We start from the raw sequence: 19,650 nt of genomic DNA, 5'->3' as shown, positions 1-19,650 counted from the left end.
CTGCCACCGCCACCGCTGGTGCCGCCTCCTCTTCCCAACACCTCTCTCGTAACCCCTGCAAGCCTTTCTTCCCTCTTCTCTCCTCCGCAGCATCGTGTGGGTGAAATCGCTATATCTATTATGCTATATCGTGGTAATCTTTCGTTCCACTGTATCCTCTCTCTTTCTATGTGATTCGTTTCTTCTCTAGATTTGCAAAACTAGGGTTATTCTGCTATAGACACAGCCCATATGATTGTTGATGACCATGTCGTAGATGTCAAAATCATACGTAAATAGTAACAGAGAAGGAAAAGAAATTGTAAGAATAATCACGTTTCTTCATAAAAGGAAATATGAAAAAAAAGAAAGAGAAGACAAATTGCCATTATATCTTCCTTCGCTTTCTAAACAACGATGTTTATGATCTGTAGATGTGGGTTTTCAATGTGGCTAAAAGGACTCCAGGCATAGTCGAAACTAGAAAGGGTACAGAAATAAAGTAAACAAGATGTTAAACGAGGACTTCTTGCATGACATTCGAAACTAAAAAAGAATTTACGACTTAAGCTGGTATAGAAAACTTCAATTTTTAGCACTGATTAATGCTAGAATTTATCATGGGACCAGATATTTGAGAATACGTTTTTCTATTTCTTGTAGTCTTGTAGTGAGAATACATTTGTTAGACTTTTAGTGAGAATGCATTCTTGTAAAGAACCACGAATTTGTGTTGCAATATTTTCTATTTATATTGTCATTGTTGGTTGTGGTTTTTGCCTGAATGTAAAGAGCAATATACTTGGATTTCCGGCTGGACTTTGCCCAATCGTTGGTGTTGTTGGACACATAAGCGGTGGTGGCTACGGTTCACTGTTGCAAAGATATTGCCTGATGGTGGATAATGTTCTTGATGCTCAAATTATCAATGTTAACAGCCATGTCGGGTTTTTACCTTAAGTGCAAGTTTAATTCCGAATTATACCCGTTTTCTGCAAGTATACAGGCCAAAATCGTAATATTGGGTATGTATCGGGTCGATCCCACGAGAAGCAATTAAAACAATTATTAGATACTGATTTACTCTATTATTTAGACTCACAATAAAATTGAGCAGAAAATTTAGAATTAAATTCAACTACAAGAGTTCTTAACTAGAAAATTGCAATATCTCAAGGGGAGTAGAATTCACTAAATATTAAGATCTAGGGATGTAGATTCGACTTATGACACAAAAGATCTAAAATGAATTAATTCAACACTTGTTACTGCTCTTGTTTAACCAAGGATTCATTTCCAGAAATACCAAAATCACATTCTCATGATAATAATGGGTTAAAACAGATTAGTTTTTTCTAATCTCTTGGTAAATACTAAATCTGTTCTTATTCACACATGAAATGCAGATTTCATCCACTTGAATGTATTTCTATTCTCATGAATATACAACTCAAGTTCTACTTGTGTCATTCCATTATTTTTACCATTTCTTAATGAATAAAAACAACTATAAACCTGTTAATGGTGATCAAACAACAACAAGTAATCAAGCATACACAAGTAGACAAGTTAATACAAGATATAACAAGAATGAATAACAATCAATTCATATCATTTGGCCATAAGCTTCATCTACTCCCTAGATAAAGAAAATTAGCTACTCATGAATGATAAAACACTCATAACTTCATTAATGTAAATCATCATGAATTACAAATACAAGAGGAGTAAAGAAAGCCTTAGCCAAGATTTGGTGAAGCCTTCAAAAATCTTCTTTGTTCTTGAACTTAGATGATTACACAATGAAATCCCAATTTTTCTTGCAATTCCTAGGTAGAGAGAATATGTTTTTCTGTAAGAAGCTAAGCTCCGAATGGATCCCAGACCTCTCCCCATATCTCTGCATAAAAAACACTCAAAGGCTTATTTTTCCAAGTCAAATTCCAACTTTTGATTCCCCAAATCTAACTTTGTTAGAATTGTCAATAACCAATGTTTTTGACTTGAAAATAAGCCACCTTTCTTGCCCTTTTGACTTCTGAAGCATGTGCACCGAATTCCCTTGCATCTTATAGCTGGAAAGTGGTATGAACACAAGAGAAAATGGCTGAGCAATTTGCAGAATTTCGGCTACAAAACGCGCTTACACAAAACGCAGCTACAACTCGCGTTTTGTGCACTCGCGTTTTCTCTTTGACCTTATTTCAACTGCGATTTTCTCCATGATGCAGGCCGAACTGGTTTTTGTGCAAAACACCAAAGTTGTAGCCCTTTGAGTTAGCTTTCCAATTCTATAAAAATCATCCAAATCAGAGTTTCGTAGCCTGAGATATGATCGAAATATTATCACCTGGTCAAACCCCTGTTTCAGATTCCGACCACAGGGTGCAGCTTCTGTATTCCAGCCTTTTGTCCATGAAGATGGCAGAACTGGATTTCGATGTCTTCATACAAATTGTAGATCTATTTCTTAGCTTTAAAATGGTATAAAGATCACCTCAATCCGATAAGTGTAGCTCCAGATATGGTCAAAATACTGAAGAGTGTCAAAACTATCTTGAAGTGCAATTCTTCACTTGAACGTTTTTCACTTCATTTTTCTTTTCACCACTTAAATTCATCACCAAATCTCTATTTTTCACCTCAATTGACCTCCTTTGGTGATTGATTCATTATTCCTGCATAAAAATGAAGTTTTTACTATTAAAATCAATAGAAATGCACTATTATCCACTTTTACCAAAAATATCTATTTTTACCAAAACCTTAATTATTTTAATTATAAAACTAAGTAATCAAATAAAAATTACTAATAAAATGCACTTAAAAATACGTAAAATAAACTCTTGTCAAATACCCCCACACTTGAACCATTGCTTGTCCTCAAGCAATATAAAATCTCACCATCAATGATCCAAATATTGAAAATAAATATATATAGCATTTCCACTTCATTTCCTTAAATCAAGGTAAATGACCATTATGTGATCTTTCAAATAACCTCAAGTACTTATGATATCAAGCAAAGAAGAGCCAAGTATACCATAATTGTGCTTATTCAACTCAATGTCTCGATTTTACCCAACTTCACAAGCAAGCAACTCATATAATCCATAAAATGCTAACTAATCTCATGATCAACTTCTTATTTTTCTTAAAGAGGGAAATTTTTTTTTAATTTTATTTTAAGAGTTAAATACTACTTAAGTTGTGAAGAATATTTTTTTGACGCGAAGATCGACATTTTTAGATGAAGATCCCCGGTTATTCAATATTTCACATACTCAAGTTGATTTTCATACTCTTAGCTCAAGTACCGTTTTACGCGAAAGTCGACATTTGTAGATGAAGACTCCCGGTTACTAAGTACAAGAACCATTGGAGTAGAATAACTCTTTTTTTTTTTTTTTGGTAATAGAAATAATAAAAATCCCCCTATATAATAAGCATGAGAAAAGTATGACATTCATTGACCATATTGATTGCTGAACTTGTAAAATCAAATAACAAAGAGACATTTTTATTGAATATGCAAAATATAGGCATACTTTTCTCCATTTTACTAGATATACTTTCCTATAGATGTAAAAATTATAATCACATAAAAATCATTTCCAAATTCCATGAGAAAAGAAGTCTCAAAACCACATATATTTATTTCAAAAGGATAAGTGATAAAATTTTATTTATTTATTATGGTTAATAACATATATATGTATAAGGTTTTGGAAAAATTTTGACAAAATTTCCCCTTAGAAGTGGACTAAAACTCCCTGCCAGCAACCACAAAAAACACAATTTAAGCACAAGAATTATATCAAACACAACTAAAACCACAAGTACCACACATAGTTCTCCCCCCACACTTAAATTACACATTGTCCTCAATGTGTAGGGAAGAAATAAAATAAAAGAAGAAAAGAAAAGAAAGAAGTACTCCCCAAGTCAATGGCCGAGATCCTTATCAGCCACTAATCACGAACCACTGTCAAAATACAAGTACAGTGCGCCAAGTCAGTCATCCCCCTCGGCATCATCGTCATCCTCTGCATCACGATTGGGCAGTGGATGAATGCCCAAATGATCTTCAATTCGGCTTAGACGATTCATAACATCAGCAAACTGGAATGCAAAGTCTTCCATATGGTCAAAAAGTCGCTGCCAATTAGTCTGTGGTGGAGAAGGAGGTGGTGCTACAGTAGATGGTCCAACTTCATCCCGACCATGTCTAGTCTTCTGTCTTTGCTCCTGAACAGGGCGTGGAATGTTCCCTGTGCCAATACCAAGGCGGCGAAGAGTAGTGATAGTCATCTCAGCACATGGTGGAACATACTCCCGCCGCATGCCTTCCAAGCGAACCTCAAAACGGGGGAAGATTAAAGTCAGTAGATGAGGAAATGAAAGTTTGAAGGAAGTTGTCTTACGCCTCGCCGTAGATCTAATGTGGCTGATGATGATGTTCGGCAATGAAATTCGAGCATATGGAGACGTCCGGTTATGGAACATGTAATCCAAGAAGTAGATTTCGCTCTTGCGGACCTCCGTGTGCCCCGTCTTTTTTTGGGATGACATTGTGAGCCATCATGTAAATGATAAGCCGATGACGAGGTTCGAAGACATTTGCCAAAATGGTCTCCTTCCTTGTAGAGCGAAAAGGTTGGTACTCAAGACCAAATCTAGCCATGGTTAGCGAGGGATCCCACCTCCTATTCGAGGGAACAAACTCCTTCTTCAAATCTACTGGACGCCGTCATCCATACACCCCAAAATAGCAGCCAAATCTTGACGTGACAAGGTGATTCGTCTTCCACGCACCCAGGACTCAACTATTTCTCCACTATGGTGCGCCTTACTTTCAATGTTGGCGTAAAACTCGCGCACCAAGTCGGGGTAGTAATGGTTTGGTAGGGTGAGAATCGGCGCCCATCCCAGCTGAGCAAAAGCCTTTGAGATGTTATACATCATCTCAACTGTTGGGTTGACATGCATCTCAAACAGGAACTCCAAATTAGCACGCCCCTCATGCCACTCCTGATTCCTGCGAGTGTTAAACCTAGCACTGTCAAATACCGATCTACCCGCTCCACAGGAGGTGCCCTCACCAGGCTGTCGGTTAACTGGTGGAGAAGAATGTGAACTCTCCTCCTCAGATACTTCCATTTTTTCATTAACCTCCCTCTCTTCACTGCTGGAGGACGAGGGTATCGTACGTCTTCCCCTTGGCATAGTACCTAAAAGAAAATATTTCAATTAACCACCTGTATTTGTACACAATTCACAATTTAGCAATGAATGTTCTAAAATGATCCAAATAACCTCCAATTTATCCCTTCAAGTGACAACACGTCCAATAACTAATGTATAGGACCAAACAAGAAGAGCCATAATTTATGCCCAAAAATTACTCAAAATCACCAATTGAAACAAGATATGCAATAATTATAACCCAATCAGTGAAATTAGCAACAATTATGATTATAACTACTGAGAATTAACAATAATAATATGCTTTTAGCTATAATCATGTTTAGGCAAAAATTAAACCAATTAACTCACCAAATCAACCAAATTATTCACTATACACAATGCACATGCTTAAACATCATCAACTAACCATTTTTAACCATAATTTAACATCACCAATGGCTCAAAAACATCCTAGTTTCTTTTTCCAATTTCGTCTAAATATAGCAATTGTGAATTTTAAAGTACTTGAAAACCAATAAATTGCTACATTTAAACATATAAACATGCTTAAACAATCATAATAATCATGAATAAAATCAAAAATAGTCATGAACATCATCAAATTTTCGAAATTAAAAGATGTCAGATAGCTCAGGATAAAAAATATGAACTTCTAAAATCAAAAGATTTGATGAAGAAACTTACTTCAATCACGTAGAAGGATGTTTGGTGATGCTAAAAATGCAAAAAGCCCTATGCAACAACCTCCAATTGACCTCCAATTGAAGAAATTGGAGTTTAAGAACCCTAACCTTCAATCCTTCAAAAACCTGATTTTAGGTGTTTTTCTGGGATTTTAATCGGTTAAAAAGGTTGTATGAAGCTCAAAAGGTGTTGGGGTGATGATTTCTAGCAAGATTATAGAGTAAAAATGAAGATTTGTGAGGTGGGTAGAAGGGAGGAAGAAGAAACGCGGCTGAAAAAATGGAAAAGGGAAGAAGAAATGCTGAAATCGCGTTTCTGCACCTTATATTTAGTCACAGAAAACGCGACTAAAAACGCGCCTTCAACTCGCGTTTTGAAGTAGCGTTTTCTGCACAAATCTCGCAGCAATCAAAACGCGACTGTGTAGTAAAACGCGACTCTGAGTCGCGTATTTAAAGTCGCGTTTTTGGAGTCGATTCAGGCTTGAAAACGCGACTTCCATTAAAACGCGACTAAGAGTCGCGTTTTGAAGGCGCGTTTTCTTTTCTGCAGGTGCAGAATTGAAAACGCGATTCTGAGAAATGCGACTTATAAGTGCGTTTTCTTGAGAAACGCGTTTTCTGCTGCAATTTTTAGCAAAATTTTAACTTTTGAAAAATTACAAATGGTACCCCAATGACTTAAAATGCATCATAGATCATTTGTTTGTCAATTTTATTGATTGGAACAAATGTAAAACATTAAAAACATGCATTTTACCCCTTTATAATGAATCAAAAACACCTTTAACGTAAATCGAGGGGTTGAGTTGTTTGATCAAAGTTTGCCTTTTCACCTCAAATGGTAATTCTTGCTTCCATTTGCCAACCCTATAACACAAAAACAACAAATTAACTAAAACACTTATTTAAGTCTAAAAATCACAAAAAATTAACACAAATAACATAAACATTGGGTTGCCTCCCAATTAGCGCTTTTGTTTATAGTCGGCTCGACTGAAAAAGTTGAATCACTTTAGAGCATTAGGGAGCGATTTTCTCCCCATGGGTCGAAACTCCCGAGCCAATCCACCATGTGATGAACCATGCATTGATCTTCATAGTCCAATTTCCTCAAATGTCAAGGAGGAATATTAGACTTGTCATAGAGAGGCTCAACTTCACCTTGGAGTGGATTTTGCTTGTCTTTTCTGAATTGGCTCAACTTTTCACCATTTTCTTCATGGAATGGCGAATTTATTAAGCCAACTTCCATCCTTATCTTCTCCTCGTTTGTTCCTACACCATGAAAGTTAGTACCAAGGACATTTATAAATTTAACTTCTTCGGTCCTTTCTTGGTTAACCTTTTCATCATATGGCATATTAGAAACAAGAGCAGTAGGCTCTATACTCCCTTCTTTATTATCCAAATTGAATTCCAATTCCTCACCATTAACCCGTAATATAAGCTTACCTTTTTCTACATCAATTATAGTTCGTGCAGTGGCTAAAAAGGGTCGTCCTAGAATAATTGGCATTCTCACATCTTCTTCAATATCTAAGACAACAAAATCCACAGGTATTATAGATTGTCTTACCTTTATGAGCACATTTTCCAAAATACCCATGGGACGTGTGATTGACCGATCCGCCAATTGCAATGTAATATTGGTAGCTTTTAGCTCTTGAAGTCCCAATCTTCGGGCAACCGATAACGGCATAAGTGACACACTTGCACCTAAATCACATAAAGCATTAGAAAAATGCAATTGACCAATAGTGCAAGGAATAGAAAAACTTCCCGGATCTTTCAATTTAGGAGGGAGTTTATTCTTAATCAATGCACTACACTCTTCCGTTAATGCTATCATCTCATTATCTACAATTTTCCTCTTCTTTGACATGATGTCTTTCAAGAAACGTGCATAAGAGGGAATCTGTGTTATAGCATCAATGAAAGGAATGTTAATGTGCAATTGTTTAAACATTTTGAAGAACTTTTCAAACTCCCGATCTTGTCCATCTTTCTTCAACCTGTGAGGAAAAGGTATCACATTAGAATTTAAATGAGAATTTAATTTGGGATGAAGTGCATCAATATCAATGATAACATGATCATTTTGACTTTCTTGCTCCCCTTCAATTGCTTGCTTCTTGTCTTTTTCACCACCTGAATTTTCAAAATCGAATCCTTCAACCGTTTTACCGCTTCTAAGAATGATTGCATTGACATGCTCTCTCGGATTCACTTCGGTTTTACTTGGTAATTCACCAGGGTTTCTATTGTTGATCACATTGGCAATTTGACCAATTTGAACCTCCAAGTTTCTGTACATCCCAGCTAATTGGTCCAACCGCCCCTCAACTCGCTCGAATCTATCCGAAGTCACCTTAGCAAGTTTTTCCACCGCGATCTCCCAACTTGGTTTAGTTTCAGCCTGGGGTTGCCTTGGTTGAAATCCCGGCGGATTGGTTGGCCTTTGTTGATTGCCTTGATCTTTCCATCCAAAGTTTGGATGATTTCTCCACCCCGGATTGTAAGTATTCGAGTAGGGATTATTTGGAGCATTTCGGTTGTAATTATTGACAAATTGTACCTGCTCAGAATCAACACACTCATTAATATCATGTTCACCTCCACAGAAAGAGCAACAAGCTACGTGAGCATTAGATGAACTTGGGCTAACTCCATCTTGTCTACTCAATAACTTCATCACGTTATTCATTTGGGCACTCAACATATTGAGAGTGTCCATTTCGATCATACCTGCGTGACGTCTCGTATTACCTCTTTCATTGGCCCATTGGTAGTTATTTGCTGCCATTTCTTCTATCAAATTTTGAGCTTCTTGGGGTGATTTACCCATTAAAGCTCCACCTGCGGCTGCATCAATCATAGTTTTAGTGGAGAAAGATAAACCATTATAAAAGGTTTGTATAATCAGCCATTCGGGTAGTTCATGGTGTGGACATTTCCGTAACAAATCTCTAAACCTTTCCCATGCTTCATATAATGATTCTCCTTCCATTTGACTAAAATCAGTGATATCCATTCTTAGCTTAGCAGTCTTACCGGGTGGAAAATACTTATTCAAAAATGCCCTTGATAAATCATCCCATGTGGTAAAAGTGTTAGGAGCATGAGAGTGTAACCACATTTTTGCCTTATCTCTTAATGAAAATGGGAACAACCGTAACCTAATAGCATCATCACTAACTCCATTCATTTTAATGGTATCACATATTTCTAAAAATGTAGCTAAGTGTGAGTTAGGATCTTCTACAGCATTACCTCCAAATTGAGATTGTTGAACCATTTGGATAAGTGATGGCTTAATCTCAAAGTTGTTAGCATTTACCGTAGGCCTTACTATGCTTGTTTGAGATCCTTGTGTTCCTGGTAGAGCAAAATCTCGTAGAACTCGCCTATTTGCTTCATTTTCAGCCATTTCTTCTTCAAATGGTAGTTCTATCAAAATTTCCTCTATCGGTTGCCAAATCTCTTGTTCCTCTTGCTGTTGTGTGTGCCTCCTTTGTCTACGTAGTGTCCTCTCAATTTCTGGATCGAAAGGTGCGACTTCTCGAGACTCCCGGTGCATACACTACAAACAGAAATAAGGGATATTATGCAACTTCAATGGTCAAAAACTGATTACAATATAAGATTAAATATAATCTAAAAAATAAAGCTGTCTAAATTAATAAAGATGATTAGGCTCTAATATTGCCGCTCCCCGGCAACGGCGCCAAAAACTTGACGGGTTTTTACTTTAAGTGCAAGTTTAATTCCGAATTTACACCCGTTGGACTGCAAGTATACAGGTCGCAATTGTAGTACGAGATGTGTATCGGGTCGATCCCACGAGGAGCAATTTAAAACAATTATTAGATACTAATTTACTCTATTATTTAGACTCACAATAAAATTAAGCAGAAAATTTAGAATTAAATTCAACTACAAGAGTTCTTAACTAGAAAATTGCAATATCTCAAGGGGAGTAGAATTCACTAAATATTAAGATCTAGGGATGTAGATTCCACTTATGACACAAAAGATCTAAAATGAATTAATTCAACACTTGTTACTGCTCTTGTTTAACCAAGGATTCATTTCCAGAAATACCAAAATCACATTCTCATGATAATAATGGGTTAAAACAGATTAGTTTTTCCTAATCTCTTGGTAAATACTAAATCTGTTCTTATTCACACATGAAATGCAGATTTCATCCACTTGAATGTATTTCTATTCTCATGAATATACAACTCAAGTTCTACTTGTGTCATTCCATTATTTTTACCATTTCTTAATGAATAAAAACAACTATAAACCTGTTATTGGTGATCAAACAACAACAAGTAATCAAGCATACACAAGTAGACAAGTTAATACAACATATAACAAGAATGAATAACAATCAATTCATATCATTTGGCCATAAGCTTCATCTACTCCCTAGATAAAGAAAATTAGCTACTCATGAATGATAAAACACTCATAACTTCATTAATGTAAATCATCATGAATTACAAATACAAGAGGAGTAAAGAAAGCCTTAGCCAAGATTTGGTGAAGCCTTCAAAAATCTTCTTTGTTCTTGAACTTAGATGATTGCACAATGAAATCCCAATTTTTCTTGCAATTCCTAGGTAGAGAGAATATGTTTTTCTGTAAGAAGCTAAGCTCCGAATGGATCCCAGACCTCTCCCCATATCTCTGCATAAAAAACACTCAAAGGCTTATTTTTCCAAGTCAAATTCCAACTTTTGATTCCCCAAATCTAACTTTGTTAGAATTGTCAATAACCAATGTTTTTGACTTGAAAATAAGCCACCTTTCTTGCCCTTTTGACTTCTGAAGCATGTGCACCGAATTCCCTTGCATCTTATAGCTGGAAAGTGGTATGAACACAAGAGAAAATGGCTGAGCAATTTGCAGAATTTCGGCTACAAAACGCGCTTACACAAAACGCGGCTACAACTCGCGTTTTTTTCACTCGCGTTTTCACTTTGACCTTATTTCAACTGCGATTTTCTCCATGATGCAGGCCGAACTGGTTTTTGTGCAAAACACCAAAGTTGTAGCCCTTTGAGTTAGCTTTCCAATGCTATAAAAATCATCCAAATCGGAGTTTTGTAGCCTGAGATATGATCGAAATATTATCACCTGGTCAAACCCCTGTTTCAGATTCCGACCACAGGGTGCAGCTTCTGTATTCCAGCCTTTTGTCCATGAAGATGGCAGAACTGGATTTCGATGTCTTCATACAAATTGTAGATCTATTTCTTAGCTTTAAAATGGTATAAAGATCACCTCAATCCGATAAGTGTAGCTCCAGATATGGTCAAAATACTGAAGAGTGTCAAAACTATCTTGAAGTGCAATTCTTCACTTGAACGTTTTTCACTTCATTTTTCTTTTCACCACTTAAATTCATCACCAAATCTCTATTTTTCACCTCAATTGACCTCCTTTGGTGATTGATTCATTATTCCTGCATAAAAATGAAGTTTTTACTATTAAAATCAATAGAAATGCACTATTATCCACTTTTACCAAAAATATCTATTTTTACCAAAACCTTAATTATTTTAATTATAAAACTAAGTAATCAAATAAAAATTACTAATAAAATGCACTTAAAAATACGTAAAATAAACTCTTGTCAAGCCAGATTTTGGATAGAAAAGCAATGGGAGAAGATCTGTTTGGGGCTATTAGAGGTGGTGGTAGTGCTAGTTTTGGCATATAGAATCAGGTTAGTCAGAGTGCCTGAAATTCACACTGTTTTTAATGTGCAGAAGACTGAGGCAGAGAATGCAACAGATGTTCTTTACAAATGGCAAAATATTGCAGACAAAATTGACAACGATTTGTTTATTAGCGTTATTGTGCAGCCAATTACTGGAAAAGTAAAGGGTCAGAAAATCATTAGATTGACATTCATGGGACATTTCCTTGGAGATGCAAACAGGCTGATTTCTGTTATCAACACTGGATTTCCTTAATTGGGATTGAAGAGAAGTGATTCTTTGGAAACAAGTTGGATTGATACGATGCTCTGGTGGTATAACTACAAAGATTGGGACAGCAAAGGAAGTGCTATTGAGAAGGGCTTATATCAATTGATCTTCTTGAAGAGAAAACCAGATTATGTACAGAACCCCATTCCTAAATATGGATTAGTATCATCATTCAAGAAAATGGTTCAGCTTGGAAAAACAGGACTTGTTTTCAATCCTTATGGTGGAAGAATGAGTGAAATTCCTGAGAATGAAACACCATTTCCTCATAGTGCGGGGATCATTTTCAACCTGCCAGATTGGTGAAAGTGAAGACTACCGTGGATCCACAAAATTTCTTCAGAAATGAACAGAGCATCCCCACTTTGAACCTTCAGACCTCTAAAGGGAGGAAGGGACGAAAGTAAAGAGCAACAAATGATAATTGCTCATATAGTAATGGTTATCAAGTAGCAGAGGTGCCTTGTCCTATTAATGGCTTTAGCATAAAATGTAATGTTAATGAATGGATATAGTGAGCATTACTTTTGTAGCATTGTAGTACCGAACGGTTGGTTGTGCATTAAAGAGGCAAAAGTCATATACATTCATGGATTGATTTCACTTATTACAGACCTTATTGTCTATATTATCTTGTAAGATGCAAAACTCAAACATTTATAATAGGTACAAGCTATGACTTCCCTCTCCAATTCATATAATAGAGTAGGCTTTTAATTTTCTAAATTTAAAGTTCTTAACTGTAAGAAAAATATCAAGGTTTTAACTTGATGAATATTAACTACTTTTTAAGTTAGAATATATAATTAGTTTTTTATTTAATATAATTTAATTAAGAATAAAAGAAATAAGAATAATTATTTTTTCCAAAAAAGGAACTAATTGGTTTTCTTTTTCTTTAAAGCTTTAGTAACAATTAGTTAAATGCAAGAAAAAATAAATTATTAAAGGCATTAATTGGTTTTTTCCTTGAAGCTTTAGTAATAGTTAGTTAAATATTAAAAAAATTATTACATAGGAAAAAGAAAAACACAAAATTTTTATGTAAGCAAATGTTAGATGGAAACAATTCTAGTTCTTAATGAATTATCCTCTCATCCAAACAAAGGATTTGGAATTTTAAATGAATTCTGTATCAATTCTATGCATTTTCCAAACAAAAGAATTCCAATATTTTGGAATTTAATTCCTAGAATTTTAATTCTATAGAATTTCAATTCCAATTCAATTCTAATTCTGTAGAACCAAACGCACCCTTAGGATAATTTATGAATTTTTAATTACCAACAAAATCTAGTCGCATTCACATATGTGTTCGTAAAATTAAATTAAAAAAAAAAGAAACAAAACAGCAGTTAAATTTAAACAATAGCATTACTCACATGATAACACGTAAGTAACTAATTAACCAAATAAATAAGGACAAGAAATTTGTTAAGCTATATGATTTCTTCAAGCTAGTGAACGAGTACTCTAGCCGGCGTTGGAGCATCTGGAGGACTCGGCTAATGAGGAATAATTTTAATAACCCTTGGTCCGTCATCCCACTTGCGGCGGCCCTTGTGTTGCTTTATCTTGCTTTTGTGCAGAGTTTTTTTTTTTTTTTTTTAAAGTTAAGGACTGTCCTTAAATCCTACATGAAGTGGTGGCCCATCTTCTGACACCCTAAAACAGATAATTCAAGGGGTTTTTCCTACAAAAATGAAATCATGATCTTGTGCCTGTTTCTATCTTGTTTAATCAGCTCCTTTTTTTTTTTTTTTTACCAAGAGGGACTTCGTGCCTATTTAATTAGTTGCTTGTGGAGTGGAACTCAAAAAAAAAGCATTCAATGCAGGGGAAGCTAATAGTCACTACAGTGTAGAGGTTTATAAGAGCAACCAAGAAAGCTGCTTCTGCATTTTGGCAACCAGATCTCATTGGCACCCACGTAAGCTTGGACAGGTAATTTTCGAACCATAACTGTCTTTCCCAAGCTATTTTTGTATTTTTGTACCCTTCCTTTCTGGGGTAGCCCTTTGGTTTGGTGCTGTAGATCTATCCTTCTCTGATCATAAGGGACTAGGTTTTTATTCAAACTGTAGAGTAGTGTGTGGTATTCCTACAGAAAGTCCTTATCATGGCGGATGAGCTGGCCGAAATCTTGCAAAACTTTGACCTTTCTAGTACAGAGCTCCAAATGACTCTGGACAATGAGGAACTAATTGGGGGACTTAAGGAATGCAAGAATAGTTTGATCGGTAAAGTTATGGGAGAAAAAGTGGCAAACTACACAGGGATCAAGAATTTTGTGTTGAATGCTTGGAGCTACCCAAGAGACCTACAAGTGGTGGAACTTGGAGCCAACTTGTTTCAGTTCATATTACCATCACAAGTCATAGACAGAGGATTCTGACAGGAGGACCATGGCTACTTGACAATCAGTTATTGGTGCTAAAGCGACTGGTATGAGGGTATTGAGGAGGATGATCAGGCTTTTCGGATAGCTCCTCTATGGATACAGGTTTGGAATTTGCCAGTGCATTGGTTGTCCAAGGAAGCAGGTAAAAAGATAGGTGTAAATCTTCCACAAGGTTAGAGAGGTGATAGTCCCTCAGACTGGAGGCAAGGAAGGAAGACACCTAAAACTTTTGGTGATGGCAGATATTTCCCAACCACTCTTGAGAGGAACAATTGTCAAGGTAGGGGAAACCACAAAATGGGCAAGCTTCAAATATGAGAGGTGCCCGGACTTTTGCTACAAATGTGGGATTATTGGTCATAGCGAAAGGACATGCATGAAACAAGGTCTGCAGGGGTCGGGGAGGAAAGATAATCAATATGGTCCATGGCTGCGAGCTGGTGGTGCAAGAAACTCACCTCACGAAAAACAGGCTGGCATGGTTTTTAACCCTCAAAAATCCCTTTGGAGGCTCCAAAATGGGGAATGGACTAAGCAAAGGGAAGCGGAAGATAAGGACCAAAGAGTGGAAACACAAACAGAGAAAGGAAAAGGTAAAACCAAAGACACCGAGCCTGAGGTTGGGGAACTAAGAAAAGTAGGAACTGGCCAGGCAGCACAAGGAGGTAACACTAGTGAGAGTATGCTACAAAGATCAGACGTGTGTGCTGAGTTAGTAAGGAAGACTGATCAGACAGTAGGGAACTTGCATGAAAACAGGGAAGTGAGGGATATGGATCATGGTCCGAAAGTTCTTAAGTTTAGCTGAGAGACTTGTACAAGAACAAGGTAAAGACACTACAAACGAAGGAGGTGACTGCCTGATGTTGGAAGAGGAACAGGGTACCTTGGTAACCCAAGTGGGAGGGTCGGACAGCAACAAGGAAATAATACCAGCACAGGCATCTGTAAGCATGGAGACAATAGAGGGACCGGAGGTTAAAGAGGCACTGATCAAGCAGGCGCGAAGAATACTGAGAGTGCTAAAGTCTCCTAGGAAACACAGGCACTCATTGAAGGAGCTGAACAGTAATACAGGTAAGGACAGGAAGAATGGGAAAAGGAAAGGGATTCAGGGGGAACTTGACATGGACATCGATGAGGAAATCATGCAAGAAGGAAAGAGGAATAAGGTTGACTTGGAGAACAAACTCCTTAAGGTCAGGGGCGAAGGGAGAGGGGTCCAACCCTTCATGGACCCCAATGGATAAATGAGAGTATTGGTGTGGAATTGTCAAGGTGTGGGGAGTCCCTTGACAATTCCCCAGTTGAGAGAGGCGAATAACCTCTCCTCTCCAGAAATTATTTTCTTATGTGAAACAAAAAACAGAAGTAAATACCTGGAAAAAGTAAAAAAAATCTTGCATTTTGAGGAAGCTATTTTTGTGGATGCCATGAACAAGGCAGGAGGGATGGCATTGCTATGGAAAGAGGACTTACGGATAAAACAAGTGATCACAACAGCCTTTACTATTGAAGCTCAGATTGAGGATATGGAAAGCAAGTGTGATTGGTGGTTTGTAGGTGTCTATGCCAACAGTGAGGATCAAGTAAGGAAACAGCAATGGAAGGTGTTACAGGCGAGGAAAAGATTGTGGGGAGACAAATGGTTAATAGCAGGTGATTTCAATGACATTGTGTCAAATGACGAGAAATGGGGTGGCAACTGGAGGGAGGAGGGTAGCTTCAAGGCATTCAGGGATTTCATTAATGACAACCAGTTGATGGATGTGGGATTTCAGGGACATCCATGGACTTGGTGTAACAATTGGGAAGGTCCTGGGGAAGTAAAACAAAGACTGGATAGAGGCTTGTGTAGCTACCCTTGGCTACAAACTTTTGAGCAGGTCACCTGCAAACATCAGGATACAATTGCATCTGACCATAGCATGCTGATTTTTGACACCAAGCCATGTCCAACTAGGAAGAAAAAACGATTCTATTTTGATAAAATGTGGCTCCAAAGAGAAGAAATCAATGACATTATCAAACAGGCATGGGACCAGGATGATGAAGGCACACGGATGTTTAGAGTTATAAGCAAAGTGAAAAGGTGTAGGGTGACACTTTTGCAATGGAAAAACAAGATACAAGGTAATGCTAGAGAGAATATTGAAGCACTCAAGTGCCAATTGCAGGAGCTAAAACCTAGAGACTTTGAGGGCAAGAGGGACGTAAGGAATGGTCTAAAAAAGAGTTTGAAAGAGGCATACAGAAATGAAGAGATGTACTGGAGTCAAAAAGCTAGAGTGCAATGGTTAAAGACAGGCGATAAGAATACCAGTTTCTTCCATGCTACTGTGGAGGGGAGACGTAAAAGGAATCGCATGCTGGAAATTCAAAGAGAGAATGGCACCTGGACTAAGGGTGAGAAGGAGCTTGGTGCTGAAGTTGCGGATTACTATAAACACCTTTTCTCAACATCAGAAACAAGGGAAATGGAGGAGGTTCTGGATGGTATACCACACACGATCTCAGATAGTATGAATGAAAATCTAACTAAACCTGTGGGAGAGGAGGAAATCAGATCAGCATTATTTTCCATGTATCCGGATAAGGCACCAGGTATAGATGGAATGCCACCCCTTTTTTTCCAAAAGTTCTGGCATATAGTCAAAAAGGATATAGTTGGTGCTATTCAAACTTTTTTTCACACTGGTCATCTAACTAAGTCAGTAAATCATACCATTATCTCCCTCATTCCCAAAGTCAAGATTCCTACTTCCCTCACGCATTATAGACCCATAAGCTTGTGCTCTACTGTGTATAAAATTATAGCTAAGATTTTAGCTTGTAGATTGAAACCAATTCTTCAGTCCTGTATAAGCAAAAATCAATCAGCTTTTATCCCTGGAAGGCAAATTCTAGATAACATTATGATTTCCCATGAGTTTCTTCATTATCTCAAAAACAAAAGGTTTGGGAAAGATGGTTTTATGGCTGTGAAATTAGATATGTCTAAAGCTTATGACAGGGTGGAATGGAGATTCCTGGAAGCTATCATGCAGAAGATGGGTTTCAATGATAAATGGAGGAGCTGGATCATGGAATGCATTTCATCAGTTTCATATTCATTCATGATCAATGGAGAGGTGAAGGAGTATGTAATACCGCAGAGAGGAATTAGACAGGGAGACCCATTGTCACCCTATCTATTCTTACTTTACTCTGAAGGATTCTCCAATCTCCTCAACAAGCCAGCAACTGCACAAAGAATAGCAGGCATGCGAATTAGTAGGCAAGGGCCTAGATTAACCCACTTGTTTTTTGCAGATGATTCGCTAATATTTTGTAAAGCTGACTCCCAGAATGCAACTGAACTCAGAAGACTACTCCAAGTGTATGAAAGGGGTACTGGACAGCTCATCAATCTTGACAAATCCTCAGTCATCTTCAGCCCGAATCTGGAGAGGGAATTAAAGATGGAAATCTGTCAAGCACTTGGGAATATTCAAGTGGCCACCCAAGGTAAATATTTGGGACTCCCAATGGTGATTACCAGCTCAAAACAGCAACTATTCGGCTTCATTAAAGACAACATCCAGCAAAGAATGAAGAAATGGAAAAATAAGATGTTAAGTGCCGCAGGTAAAGAGGTGATGCTCAAATCAGTGACAATGGCTATGCCAACATATACGATGTCATGTTTCAAGCTGCCAAAGAAGATATGCAAAGAGATCAATGCGGTGATGGCAAACTATTGGTGGGGAGAGGCAAATGGAAAGAACAAGTTGCATTGGAGATCATGGAGTAAAATGTCACTGGATAGGAAGGATGGGGGCTTGGGATTTAAAGATCTAGCGACATTCAATGCAGCTCTACTGGGTAAGCAAGTGTGGAGGTTGCTCACACAACCAAATCTACTTGTTAGCAGAGTGCTCAAGGACAAATACCATCCACGAGATTCACTACTCAAGTGCAAAGTAGCTGGGAATGCATCTTGGATTTGGAAAGGACTGATGGGAGCAAGGCACCTGATAGAGAAAGGGTCCAGACGAAGAATAGGTAATGGAAAGAGTACTCACATATGGAAGGATAGCTGGCTGCTAGATAAACATCAAGGCAAGGTCACCACACTGAAACCACAGGGATGCAAGCTGGCTAAGGTAGAGGAGCTGATAATACACAACAGATGGAACCAAAATCTGATATTCAGAAATTTCAACTCCAAGGATGCAGAAAGTGTACTAAGCATTCCCATAAGCCTGGTCAATAGAGAGGACAGCAACTACTGGTGTCACACCTCCAATGGGAATTACTCAGTGAGATCAGCTTACAACTTACAAGTTGATGTCCAGAGGGAACATGCACAAGAAACCAGGGAGAGAGTAGGTACAAGCTGGAGTTCGGCTAGAGAAAAAGGTTGGAAATATCTTTGGAAGCTGAACATTAAGCACAAGGTTAAGATTTTCTTGTGGAAATGTTTGAACCAGGCGCTACCTGTAAGGCAACTCATTTATGATAGAACCAAACAAGGTGACCCAACATGCCGGTTTTGTGGTGAGGAAGGTGAGACCATAGAGCATGCGTTGCTTAACTGCAGCCATGTCAAATTAGTATGGAAAATGTCACCTGTCCAGTGGGAAGGAATTCAAGACCAGCAGGGTTGTTTCAGTAAGTGGTGGACTACAGTGATGGAAGCCAGAATGAGAAGCGAAGGTAGCAAACATATCTCCCTAACAGCAAATATCCTTTGGCAAATTTGGAAAAGCAGAAATGCGAACGAATTCAACGCCAAGCAGCACCCTCCTATGAAAATAATGCAGACAGCTCAAGAGGAATGGTTGGAATATGAGGAAGTTTTGACAAAAACCTCAAGCATGAGCACAGGAGAAACAAGAGACCAGATGGAATCCCCTCAGCAACAGCAACATATCGAAGGCCTCATGAGACTAAGGTTTGCAACACAAAAGAGCAAACACACTCCTCAATTTGGGATAGGTGTCACTATAACAAGGGACAATCAAAGCATGATACGAGGGTGGACGTTGCAAGAACGAAGTTCTGGACACCAGGTCCTGGATGAGCTCATAGCAATCAAACTACTGATAAGTAAAGCTGCTGTCCAGAAGTTGGAGAAGATTGAAGTGCAAATCCAGAACAAGGTAACGTTTACTCTTCTCCAGCAAAGGAAATCTCAGGAAATGCGAATGCTCACCCTGATGGAGGATATCTATAGTCTTAAGTCCTTGTTTCGCATGTGCTCCTTTTGTTTAATTAATAGGAATCTTAACCATATTACTCATAGGTTAAGCGTGCAAGCGCTAGACTTTGTTGTAGATCAGGAATTTTGGATTCCTCAGTGTTAGTATGCACTGGTTGTAAAGTTCGCTCA

At 37.8% G+C, this 19,650-nt stretch overlaps 1 non-coding gene across 1 annotated transcript; it reads left to right on the top strand.

Annotated features, from left to right (window-relative positions):
• The first annotated feature begins 8,806 nt into the window (after nucleotides 1–8,806).
• On the top strand, nucleotides 8,807–8,913 carry LOC113781761. Its single transcript, XR_003469667.1, has one exon. It is a non-coding gene; the product is annotated as a small nucleolar RNA R71 (small nucleolar RNA).
• The last annotated feature ends 10,737 nt before the right edge of the window (nucleotides 8,914–19,650 follow it).

This window comes from Coffea eugenioides, chromosome 8 (assembly GCF_003713205.1).
Source record: "Coffea eugenioides isolate CCC68of chromosome 8, Ceug_1.0, whole genome shotgun sequence".
Classification (NCBI taxonomy): Eukaryota; Viridiplantae; Streptophyta; class Magnoliopsida; order Gentianales; family Rubiaceae; genus Coffea; species Coffea eugenioides.
The sequence above is the reverse complement of the archived record's forward strand: the minus strand, read 5'-3'. Positions and strand labels throughout refer to the sequence as shown.